The following is a 12,223-nucleotide window of genomic DNA, read 5'->3' as shown; positions in this document are numbered from 1 at the left end:
AGGGGGGGGGGGTTCCTTTTCCACAGAAAGAGCTGGGAAGGACTTTATGCATGAAGTGAGTGCGGAAAAATGAGGTGGCGCTCAAGATGTTTTCCATGCTTAAATCGCCTCCGAGATGAAACGGAGTCTCGGTGCACGCCCTTGAAACAAAGGGGTAACATCAAAGACAAAAAGGGTTGTCTTTTTCCTTCTTGATGCTTCAACTACTCCCTTTCAGACAGTTCTTGGGCCCACATATGTACATATATAAATAAATAGCTTGTTTTTAAGTCAAAAGTGGAAGAAAACAAGTGTAAAAGAGGGTGTCAACTGCATTTCTCAAAGTGAAAAACCACATCCTACAGTTTACTGCCTGCTTTTTCTGCTTTTTGTCTGACTGTGTTGCATTCATCAGCACCAAAGGTTAGTCAGGCCACTCACAGATAAGCTCAAGCTAAACAACTGTTGGCCAGCAGCTGGGTCCAGTCAGTCAGTCAGTCAGTCAGTCAGTCAGTCAGTCAGTCAGTCAGTCAGTCAGTCAGTAGCATTGATAACTGATAACTGATTGATAAGGAAATTAATTCCTGTTTTTCCTGCAAAGTATAATGACAACAAAAAAAAAATCTCTTTTCTATTCATTAAACCTAAATGTGCTAAATGTGTATTTAAACACATTGTCGGATGGTTACATTAAGGGGTGGGGAAAATTCTCCTTGCTGTGGAGGATGTTTGTGCATGTCAGGCTGGTCGAGTAAGAGCAGGTGAGGGTGTTTGCATGCGAACGTGTGTGTCCAGGGCGACTGACCCACAGAGAAAGACAAATGGCTGTAGCAGGGATGGGGGGGACGTGCTTGACATTTGGGTTTCATGTGGTAATGGATGCTGACCTGATGGGGTCAGGTCTGCCAGCGAGGTAGCAGAGGGGCCCATTCCTGCACACGGCCCCCCATCCCTGTAACTTGACACTAACATAACAGTGGTGGACTCTCTCTCTCTCTCTCTCTCTCTCTCACACACACAATCATAATCACTCACTCAGTAGTAAGGAAGACAGAGGGGCATCAGACATCCCATAGGCTGGACCACATAGGCGGGGTGTCTTAATAGAGAGGAGACAGATTTTTCTTCGGTATGTGGTTTTGAATGTCAGGCTCAGCATGTACTGGCAAAATGATAGCTATGTTACATGCGTGCATATAATCCTGATGTATATTTTTTATATATGTGCGCATGCAGCGTGCCTATAGTACATGGAAGGCAGTTGTTAAGAGAGTACCCCATGTTCACCCACACACTCTGCAACAGGAGGCTACTACTGTATATACTGTTTGTGACAGCTTTGTGGTAATAATGGAGCCTGGGCCCCCGCTATACTGCAAGTGGAATGCTCAGTCAAGTGAGACTTTGCCTAAGAGATACACACATAATATACACACACACACATCAGGCAGCCTCCTTCACGCCTAATGAGACCACTGGGAGAGAGAGAGAGAGAGAGAGAGAGAGAGAGAGAGAGAGAGAGAGAGAGAGAAGAGGAGAGAGGAATGGAAATAAAGGGAAGAGCAAGGTAAAAAGAGTGGAACGCTTGCAAGAGGGGTATTAAGAAAAAGACAAATACAGAGAGAGAGAGAGAGAGAGAGAGAGAAAGTGGCAATGAGACCAAGTGCTACAACTTGGCTAAGACTTGGTTTTGGAGGAAGGGAAGAGGGGGGTGGGGAGGAGGGATGACCTGGATTGCTGCCAAAGAAGCAAGAGAAATATGGGGAGGGGTGGGGGGCTGGTGTCAGAAAAAGGCATGAGAGTGTGTTGGAGAGAAATAGAGAGAAGGAGGGTAAGGTACATTTCTAGTCTTAGCAGCGGGTGGTTATGCAATGAAAGCAGCACAGGTAGTGAAGTAGGGGGGTGGGGGGGGATCAAACACAAGGGGTGCATACATAACTAAGTCTGACACCGTAGTGCAACAGGAGACAATGAGCACAGAGAGGGAGAGAAATAGGCAAAGCTACACTAAAATACAAACAGAACCCCTGGGGGAATGAGGGAACAGAGGGTGGGAGGGAGAAACAGTACACAGGGTACTGGGTACACACATCATCTCTCTGTAACAACGGAGCAGCGAGGTAGTGTCAGGGAGAAAAAACAAGTTAGCAGAAAAATTTAAAGGGTTGGCAGGGTTTAGGGGTGGAGAGTTGGGGGGGGGGGCATCTGTGAGGAAATAACTTCTAGTCCAAAGTGGGAAAAGGCTTAATTGTCCTGTGAAAAAAAAGGAATACGGACGGACAGGCACAGCTGAGCCTTTGGTTTTGCTTGCAGTAAAGAGCAGGGTATGAATTATTAACAGGCGCTCCTGTCTAATGAAGTGGAGATTAGCCCCCCACAGCAGGTTACAGTGTCAACAAGTGACATGTCATACCACTAGTATACCCCTGCCATGAATATAACCCGCGTTAGCTGGGAAAAGACTGTAGTATTGGGCTGGGTGTTGATTTGATTTTAGGATTCACACACACACACACACACACACACACACACACACACACACACACACACACACACACACACACACACACACACACACACACACACACACACACACACACACACACACACACACACACACACACACACACACACACACACACACACACACACACACACACACACACACACACACACACACACACACACACACACACACACACACACACACACACACACACACAATACTGCACACCTCTGTCCCACCTCAAGCTTGATGCACCGAGAGAGAGACGCAAGTTTTTCTCCGATGGGCTCTGAAGAACTTGGCTACTCTTTCTAGCCTCTCTAGGACTGCCAGGTCCTAAATCGTTATTTGTTTTCACTGTGTTGTCGTTTGCCCGTGACCAGATCATCTGGCTTCTTACACACGCAGACAACATCCAGGAGAAAAAGCACAGATGACTTCATGCTTGGTGGCAACATTAAGCCAGGCGTTTAATCTACTCCGGCGTAGTCTTGATCACAGAGAGAACTACAAAAAGAAAAATCTGTTTCACACATTTTGTCACAGCTGGTTTCTACCCATCGGCAGTGACTCCCCACAAGTTTATTGCATCTGGAGCTAGAGTGCGGGAAACAATTTTTTGTCCCCCTTTCTTTCCTCATGCCAGTATGGCACTGGGAAGGAAACTTAAGCAAGCAGCGCCATACAGGCCCTTATTTCCTGTGCTGAGCCGGTATAGGTTAAAAAAAAATGCACTTCCGCCCCTGGACTGCTCGGAAATGCAACACCCTTTTTCTTTCGGGAAAAAACGGAATACACCCACCTGAGTCCTAGTTCACAGCGAGTCCCGGTCACCCCTGTGCCTATTGTGAACAGTCCCTAGTGCATTGTCTCATCAGCCAGCTGAAACCATGCCCAATCTGTGTCAAATATTCAGGGATTTGAATTACAGGAGACTGTATTTTTCCTGTATTGTTTTTCTCCTTCCCGCTCAGTAAAACCTGATGTGTGCTTTCTTATGAATCCATAAAGACAGCTTGGCTTGACACAGTGGCAACCAAACTATCTGACATCCTCCATCTCCATCAATGCACATGCTTCATTGGAAGAGTTTAGGTCATCACCAGTTTGATGAGGAAAGGGGACAGAATAGAAAAAGATGGAGTATTTTTTTAAATTTTAGCTTGTGTCAGTGTTTGGCCCAGGGCTACAGTCCTTGCTTGGCTGCTCTCTGTCCCTGCCTCCTCATCCAGCAGGCCACATGCCACACATTAATCCCTCATGGACCCCAAAGGAAGGCTTTGGGATCATCCCTGTGTGTGTGCTGGGTACGGACAGGAAGCTGGCAGGCAATTACTGTCTGGGTGAGAGAGACGCAGTGGACGACCATACAGCAAACCTTTCAGGAGAGCTCAGTGAACATGATTTTGGTGTGGTGAGTGCTGCTTGTGTTGCCTTTTGGATGGTAACCTTGCTGACCAGCTAAGACTTCTCCTGGAACTTTCCGCCTTCCAGGACAACACTCAAGGCCTGCTGCTTACCTTGGCCCCACCTACAGTATTGCAGGTTGGGTGGTCTAACACAAATAGGGTGAAACGGAAAAGGGGCATTTGCATTTAAAAAAATTGCTTCAAAGCCACTATTTTAAGTCAGTTATTAGTTACTGAATTTTCTAATACATTCCGATTTAGCTCTTTCAAAAATAAAGATTTTAAATGTATCACACCGGATGTATGTGTGAACACTAACAATGTGAAATAACAATAGGCTTTTTCTGCTCTCTGCATGTTACAGACTTTCCATGAAAGCAGCATAAACAGTGAACAAATCATCAGTGTGGCAACATCTCGGGGTGGGATGAGTAACACACTCACAACATGTCTACAGAATAGCACCCATCACGTTAAGAGCAAAAGGACATTATAAAGGACTGTTTTTAGGGCATACATTCAACAATACATTACTCTGTCTATATGGGCTTTTAGTTGTAAGAATGGGTTTGCCTCTGAAGCGAAGGAGAGGGGAATGGTTCAGTTAGCTAAGTGCCATATATTATAACTGAACTCGTAATTGTTATTAACCAATACACCTTCAGGGTAATAATTCCTGAGAAGACATGTTTACCTTAGGGCAGCGAGCACACAGCCAATTAGACCACGTCAACGCATCCAAACATAAATATACAAACACTGAAAGTGTCTAGCAGGGAACATATGACAACGGTGTCAAGCCCTACCATTAAGGTATACAATTGACAATAAAATCTCTTAATGGAGTTACAGGAATAATACGCTTCTTTATCACTCAATACGGCAATTCGATTACACTTTATTTTGATAGTCCACTGTTGACACTCAACAAGCTATCAGTAGATATGCAGTTGAATGTCAACAGTGAATGAGTTGATATTCAACAGAACTATCTCAACAGATAAGTAACATGTATTCAACTACCTGCTAATTAACTATAAGTTGCACTATTAGTAGATGTTGTGTTGCACGTCAACAGTGAGTTAGTTGATATTCAACAGAATTGTCAACAAATATGTAACGTGCAACTGTACCATAAGAACATTCTTTTTGTTAAACGATTTTACAAAAACTGTCTGTAACATTTTTACAACAGGTTATTTACAAATATTCAACTAACCATCTGTAGAGTGTCAACTTCTAGTAAGTTGACATAGTTGTTTACAGTTTTGTTGAATATCAACTAAGTCACTGTTGACATGCAACACAAAATCTACTACAGTGCAACTTATAGTTAACTGGCAGTTAGTTGAATAGATGTTACTTATCTGTTGAGATAGTTCTGTTGAATATCAACTAATTCACTGTTGACATGCAACTGCATATCTACTTATGGCTTGTTGAGTGTCAACAGTGGACTATCAAAATAAAGTGTTACCAGCCTGGAATGAACAGATATACTGTGGAGACTGGCATGGCACAATTAAATCTAAGATTTGCACAAACGGGTGTAAAAGGCCAGGCCACATCCCCAACTTGTCAGCATCAACTCTGTACATATCACATACACAACTCCATCATCCTTCCTCCTTTTTTTTTGCCGCACACTTTCCAAGCGCCAGGAAGGGCCCTATACTATATCACTGTATGTAATACATCAGCGGCTACTGTCGTTAATTTCTTCTTTCTTTCTTTCCCCATTCTGGCTCTCTCCCCTCAGGGGTTCCCTGTGGCTGTCCAGAGCACATGTGTTTTGGTTTACCTATAGCGGAGACTACAGCCCTATCTGAGCCTTAGGCTGAGAGCAGCAGACTGCGGGGCTTTGTCCGTGGCATCATTAATCAACTGTCCTTTAACAAAAACAGAAAACCAGATGAGAGACAAAGGGAAGAGACATAGGGGGTGGGCTCTTATTTAGGTAGAGAAAAAAAGAAGAGGGATAAGAGAGAGAGAGAGAGAGAGAGAGAGAAAGGAGGGGATGCTTGACCCAGATCCAGGCCTTCAATAAATCAAGCAGCAACAATAACAAGCAAAGTTTTCATGTGGTTTGACTGATTAATCAGGCTTTTTTTTTAACATGGGAGGCAAGGGAGTCTTTTCTTCTCTCTCTGACTTGTCTCTCTTGTGGGAGACTCCAGAGTGGCTGAAGCTGAGGAGTCTCTTTTTATGTTGGGTGTTTAATGTCTTTATGCTGCAAGGTTTAAGGCCCGCATTGTTCACGCTTTAATGAGAGAAGGGCCTTCACTTTGTGGTGCAACAGGAACATTACACTAGAGGTTTTCCGGCAACATTAATGGAAAACAGCAAGATTGTCGGAAAGATATGGACACACCGCGTTCCCACACACACACACACACACTCACACTAAGACATCCACAGATGTATGAAGGCACGAGCAGACACACAGGGTTCCATCTCTAAGATATAAACAAGCGCTGTTTTACACACACACACACCCACCACACTATCTATCCACACAGCCAGCCACAGGATGTGAAGCGGTCCTCTGAGACTCTTTGCGAGGTGCCGATCGATGGGCATTGAGTGTGGACAAGGAGGCCTCAGGATCGATAGGGGGCCATTACAGAGATGTGCCTGCTGGGACCTGGGAGTGGTGTGTGTGTGTGTGTGTGTGTGTGTGTGTGTGTGTGTGTGTGTGTGTGTGTGTGTGTGTGTGTGTGTGTGTGTGTGTGTGTGTGTGTGTGTGTGTGTGTGTGTGTGTGTGTGTGTGTGTGTGTGTGTGTGTGTGTGTGTGTGTGTGTGTGTGATGACTGTGGCCCTTGATGGCGTCTTCGGGAGGTTTTACTACATGCAAGTTGCTGGGACAGGCGTACACGGAGCAGAAATGTGGACTTGGACATGCATCGAGTCAAGATATTGCAAGATATTGTCGGTGGGACAGATTTTTTTTAACTGCCACCATTAGCTTTTTAATTGCACAAGAAGATAAAAGTAGTGAGGCATATTTTTGGCAGTTTATGTTCTGCCAGTGCACGGCTCTGTCAATGAAACAAGTTTTACTTTAATAGATGCTTGGACTTTTCGTTACATATCCAAGGTTTTTCTTACGCAAGCGTGATATTTTGACATCGGTACAAGCATGAAACATGCGCATAGGTTTGCTCGCGGTCATGGCGGTTTGTCAGAAAGAACACACTGTGCATGCACCACTGAGCAACATTCAATAGAAATTAGTAAAGTAAGATGCCAATTTGGCATCCTTCTTAAAACATGTCCATGGTGACTCTAATTGACGTTGGTGCCACGTTCCCCACCTATTTCCTTCTCTTCTTTCTTCAACAGTCTCTCTCTCTGTGCCTTCCTTCAGTGAACACCAGAACTGCCTGGGCTTTGCAGTGCCAGTGGATCCTGAGACTTTTCTGTCATCCCCTGCTCTTCCTCCTCTCCTCAGCTGCTCTAAGAGAAAGCTCTGACTGTTCTATTCTCTAGCTCACATAAACACATAGCCTACGCAAACTCACACATACGCACATAACACAGTTGGGGAAACGACAGCATCATTACTTCCACAAAATGTCTGGTGGTGGCATAATCCCCCCGCCACTTCCACTTTTTACATGTTCTTGATGCATACGTGACGATTTTGAATAAAGATTTACTCGTGGTGCAGTGCAGTTACAAGAGCTGAAAAGACTTGGAAAGGGGCTTAGTTGATGCAGGTGCAATGTACCTTAAGAAAAAGGCATACATCTTTAGCCAATAATGCCCTGTACTTGGATTAAATTAGGTTATACAAATGTGTTTTTGCGTTGAATGGTGAAACTATTTAAGGATCTTTTTACTAACAAAATATGATATCTTAAAATGTAGGGGAGAACAGGGTTAGATGTCACACAGGTTGGTTGTCACAATCATTATATCTCGGAACCAGAAGGCGCTGTCTGTGAATTTTTGGTATGTAAATATCCAGAATTGGGATCAGAGGTGTACACATTTCAAGCCGACACCTTAATCTTCAATTTAATGTAGGAATGACTATTGAAAGATGTTTAGGTGATGAGCAATTCTCACTAGAGTAAAAATTGTGCCTACTAGCCCCGGTCTCCCCTACTGTATACTCCAATATCTAAACATTGAAAATCCAGCATCCAGTTAAATACTAAACTTTGGTACTGTACCATGCTTGTACAGGTGCCTTATCACATGAACACACACACACACATATAAGCCAGTCAGGCAGACTGTAAGCTGGCTCTGGGATCCGTCACCACTCCAGGAAAAAAAGTTTAAAAAAAAGGGATTCACTATTCAACACATCTAATCCTCCTAGTAGTGATTGGAGGAGGAGAAGGGTCCCCACCTCCTTCCCGCCATCGCCCCCTTTTCTGCAGCCCATCCTCACCAGCACCGCCGCCATTACAGGACGGTTGAGAATAGTGCATTTGGATGATGTTGTGGAGACGAAGGACTATTAAAAGTCAGGCGAATGCCTTTACCAGTGCTTATGAAATTGCACTGAGGTGCCATGTCGGCTCCTGCAAGTGCTGTCCAAAAAACCCTTCTGTGGCTGATCAAAAATGAACACACACGCACGCAGTATACGCACACACAGTGTCTGGACTCAGCTAGCAGTTCCCATTGGTTTGGAAGGCTACAGCAGGCTATAACAACTACAGCCTGGCCGGCCTGTCAGTAGTGGGCCCTCTGTTTCAGCAATCTGGGTTCTCTTTGCCTTTGGACAGGGACCAGGTCAGGCTGCACAATACACCACTGTGTTTGAGGAGTGAGAGAGAAAGAGGGAGAGAGTCAGAGAAAACTGGAGGCACGTGGGTCTCTGTGTGTACATAATATATGTATAATAAGCACACTGAGAATGTGTGTGTGTGTGTGTGTGTGTGTGTGTGTGTGTGTGTGTGATGACTGATGGGCCACCACACCCTCTCTCTCTCTCTCTCTTACTATACTGGATTACAAGGCCCTCCCTTCCATCTCCCCAACCTCCATCGTTACATCATCATCGCTACAGCTTTTCTTTTTTGCTACCTCAGCACAAACAGCCATTTTAAGACCATTGGAAGCAGTTTCCCTTCCCAGAGGCAACGTTTGAACAGCGTTTGTTGGAAACCTTGGAAGTGGTCAGTGCACCAGAAGTAAAACAAATCACTGTCGGTTCTGAAACAATACACAGGCGAAAGCAAGAGTTTTGGACGAACGCAACTGTGACGAAAACACAAGGAAAAACTGGACAGGCTGCCCGAAAACTGACAGGCTGCCCGTGGCCCTTTAAAGGAGCGCGGGAGGCACCTGTCCCTTTAAGATCTATTTCTCACAGCTTGTGGGTGCTGAGCGAGAGCGGCCTGAGTTGCGCTGTGCATGTATGGTAACAGGGGGGGACTGCGCCGCCCAGCCTGCCAGCCCACCACAGGGAATTTGTTTATGTTTCCTCGCTGCCAAGTTCCTGTCATGAGGCGCCCTAGAGAGGAGCTGCAGACTACTCAGTGCTGTTAGCTACGCCCTCACGCCTTAAAAGAGTGGCTGGGGCTTTCTGCATACTACAGTATCGGACGGTGCTTTGTAGCGACACTTAAAATCCAGGGAGGTCTCTTCATCAATTTCAGCACACACTCACTACTTCAAGGGGGCTGACTCTGTTGTTCCAAAATAAAGCTTTGAGAAGCCCCAAGCTTTTTACAACAAGTTGTAACAGAAACCTTAATTTTTACGACCCCAAACATATTAACACTAATTTTCTCAAAACACAGCACATAAAACAGCACAAAGGCATAGTTTCAGTGAAGCCAATGCTTTTTACGAGAGGCACTGTGTTATGCTGTAATTATGGGTGGTGTAAAAACTGAGCACCGCCGAATAAAATCAGAGTGAACCGTGTTGGTAAACTCGTGGGCATCAAGTCAAGTCCTTGTGGGTAAAAGCGCTAAAGCTAATTTACTCTCTCTCTAATGCAAAAGAGAAACGCACACTGACTTGCAATAAAACACACAAACATTTCCTCGAGTCGCGAGAAGAATACCATCGATTACTGCCAGTGAAACAATGCCTGTGTCACTTTAGCACATTGCTTTTAATGCCTCAGCCTGGCATATACATGCTATTTTACTTGAATCATCCACAACATATGAGCATGCCCTTTCTGACAAGCAAGGTCAGCAAGTGCGTTTGTCTCCATCTTAGGTGCTGTGATGTGTCCACCCGCAAGTTTGTGCAAAAAAAAGAGCTGCTCACTTGCAGCTATGTCAAGGATGTGAGCAGTTTGTCTTTATGCCATGCTTTCGTAATGTCCAGTCAGTGTGTGTGCGGCGGTGGATAGAGAGACGTGCATATGCGTTAGTGAGTGGAGGAAGGAAAGGTCAGACAAGGCCACACAAAGAGGGGGGGGGGGTGCGTGGGACCCAGGATGGCGAGACAGAGGAAGAGATAGAGAGAAAAAAAGGGGGGAAGAACAAAAGATGGAAGCGTGGATGGAAAGATGTAGACCGGGGTTGGGTGAGCTGGGTGAAAGCAAAAAAACAGGAAGCCATTTATGTCAGCTTGGACAGCGGGACAGCGCCCACTCCCCTGTCACGTGCTGGCACATTGCACTGCAGCTCTTTTGACTGTACAGCCCAGAAACTCCCCGTTTACGCACACAATGAAAAAGTAAACCGTTTGGCTGAGTGGATGAATGCACGTGGGAAATGCACTGGCTGCATTTGTTTGGATGAGATTCATTGCTGTCCTGTCAAACTTCCCAATTATTTCACAGTGGGTGGGGTGCACACACACTCTCAACCGAAAAACCTAAATCAATTGAGCACCAGGACTTGCAGCGGCACACTTCTGCTATTCTGCTGATGGTGAGGAAGTACGATGCCACACAATATCGTACTATTATAATAAATGAGCTCAGCAGCACAACATGGCAACAGAGCCAGAAGTAGTTTATTCAACTCTTATTCTCCAAATTTTGGGATTTGTGCCGATCTGACACTTCAATTTGGTTAATCAGAAGGTCTGTTAGGAAAAAGACCCAATGTGCAACAAAGTTAAACCAAACACTACACTCAAATGTATAACAATGAAAGAACAAATACACGCCAAATAAACTGGCACAGCTACACAGGGAAGGCACTTTGTATCTGACATGGGGAAATCTAACCGAAAGTAGAAACGCTGCTGTAGCATAAACAGCAAAAAGTGTCTAGTGCCGATTATTTAACTGTGCCCAGTTCCAAAGAAGAAGAAGAAGTGCCATTACACAGGAACAACTGTGCATAAACAACACATTTCATCCTCCCTGAAGTTTCCATGAGTGGAGTAAAAAAAAAACAACAAAAAAGAAAAACACAGGAGTTCCATTCTAGACTGAGGGAGAGGCAGCAGGCTCGGCAGCCGCCACAACCGACCTACCGCACAGAGTGTGAATCATTAAAGGCATGTGTTACACATCAACTGGCGGGGCCGCTTCCCAACCAATGTTGAGGGAGGGGGGGTTAAATACTGCTTTTACGGGGAGATGAAAACCCCAAACCTGCTAACTCAGAGAAGAGAGTGAGAAACAGAGGAAGAGAAAGTGGAAAAATTACTGCTAAATGATGCAAGCACTGCAGAGTGTAGTTAGCAATAAATATATAGCATTGAATAAATGAAGCAGCTAATTGAGTAATAACATGATCTCAGAGAAAAAGTGTGACGTTTCATAGTGAACAGATGAAGTGAATAAGGGTTTTATGCCCTTCTAAACAACTCTAAAAAGGAGAATTGAACTGAATCCAATTCTGACCTACTTTAATTCCTATGCCTGTTTTTTTTTCTGGTTTACTTTGCCAATTTCTTCCTTGCAAAAGCTCCAACAGCGCGCAACGAGCTAACTTTCCAAAAAAACTAATCAAAAGGGTGACGAAAGACGAACGAAGAGTTGCATGTGTATCAGACCAAAGTGCCAGCCTTAGTCTTGTCCATCAAGGTCAGCCCCGTCTGCCAAACTGGTTGCTAACAGAGGGAGCGTCTGCCAGACCACTTGTCATCCTGAGTTACGAAACATGGATGTCCTCTGCGGGTGTGAATATGTGCACAAAAACACACTCCCTTCTCTGGTGTGGGCATCCAATGGAGTCTGCATTCTTCTTAGAGTATTGGTTGGCATCTTGGTACACATACCATTCTATTTGCCTTTGCTTGGCTGGTATGGAGAGGAGGGGGTGGGGGGGATCACATTTCCCCAGGGCCATTCAAGGATAGGACAAGACAAGACATGACAGGGAAGGGAAGGGAGAAAAAAAAGACAAGGACAGGACATACTCAAGCAAGTCCCAGGGACTTTTGATTTGCT

The 12,223-nt window shown here is 44.9% G+C and overlaps 1 protein-coding gene across 1 annotated transcript in view; it reads right to left on the bottom strand.

Annotated features, from left to right (window-relative positions):
* Positions 1 to 12,223, bottom strand: part of raraa (retinoic acid receptor, alpha a) — a 145,471-nt gene that overhangs the window by 113,503 nt on the left and 19,745 nt on the right. The gene's annotated exons all lie outside the window — the stretch shown is intronic.

The sequence above is a fragment of the Ammodytes marinus genome, assembly GCF_949987685.1.
Source record: "Ammodytes marinus genome assembly, chromosome: 20".
NCBI lineage: Eukaryota > Metazoa > Chordata > Actinopteri > Uranoscopiformes > Ammodytidae > Ammodytes > Ammodytes marinus.
This window is presented reverse-complemented; position numbering and strand designations above follow the sequence as displayed.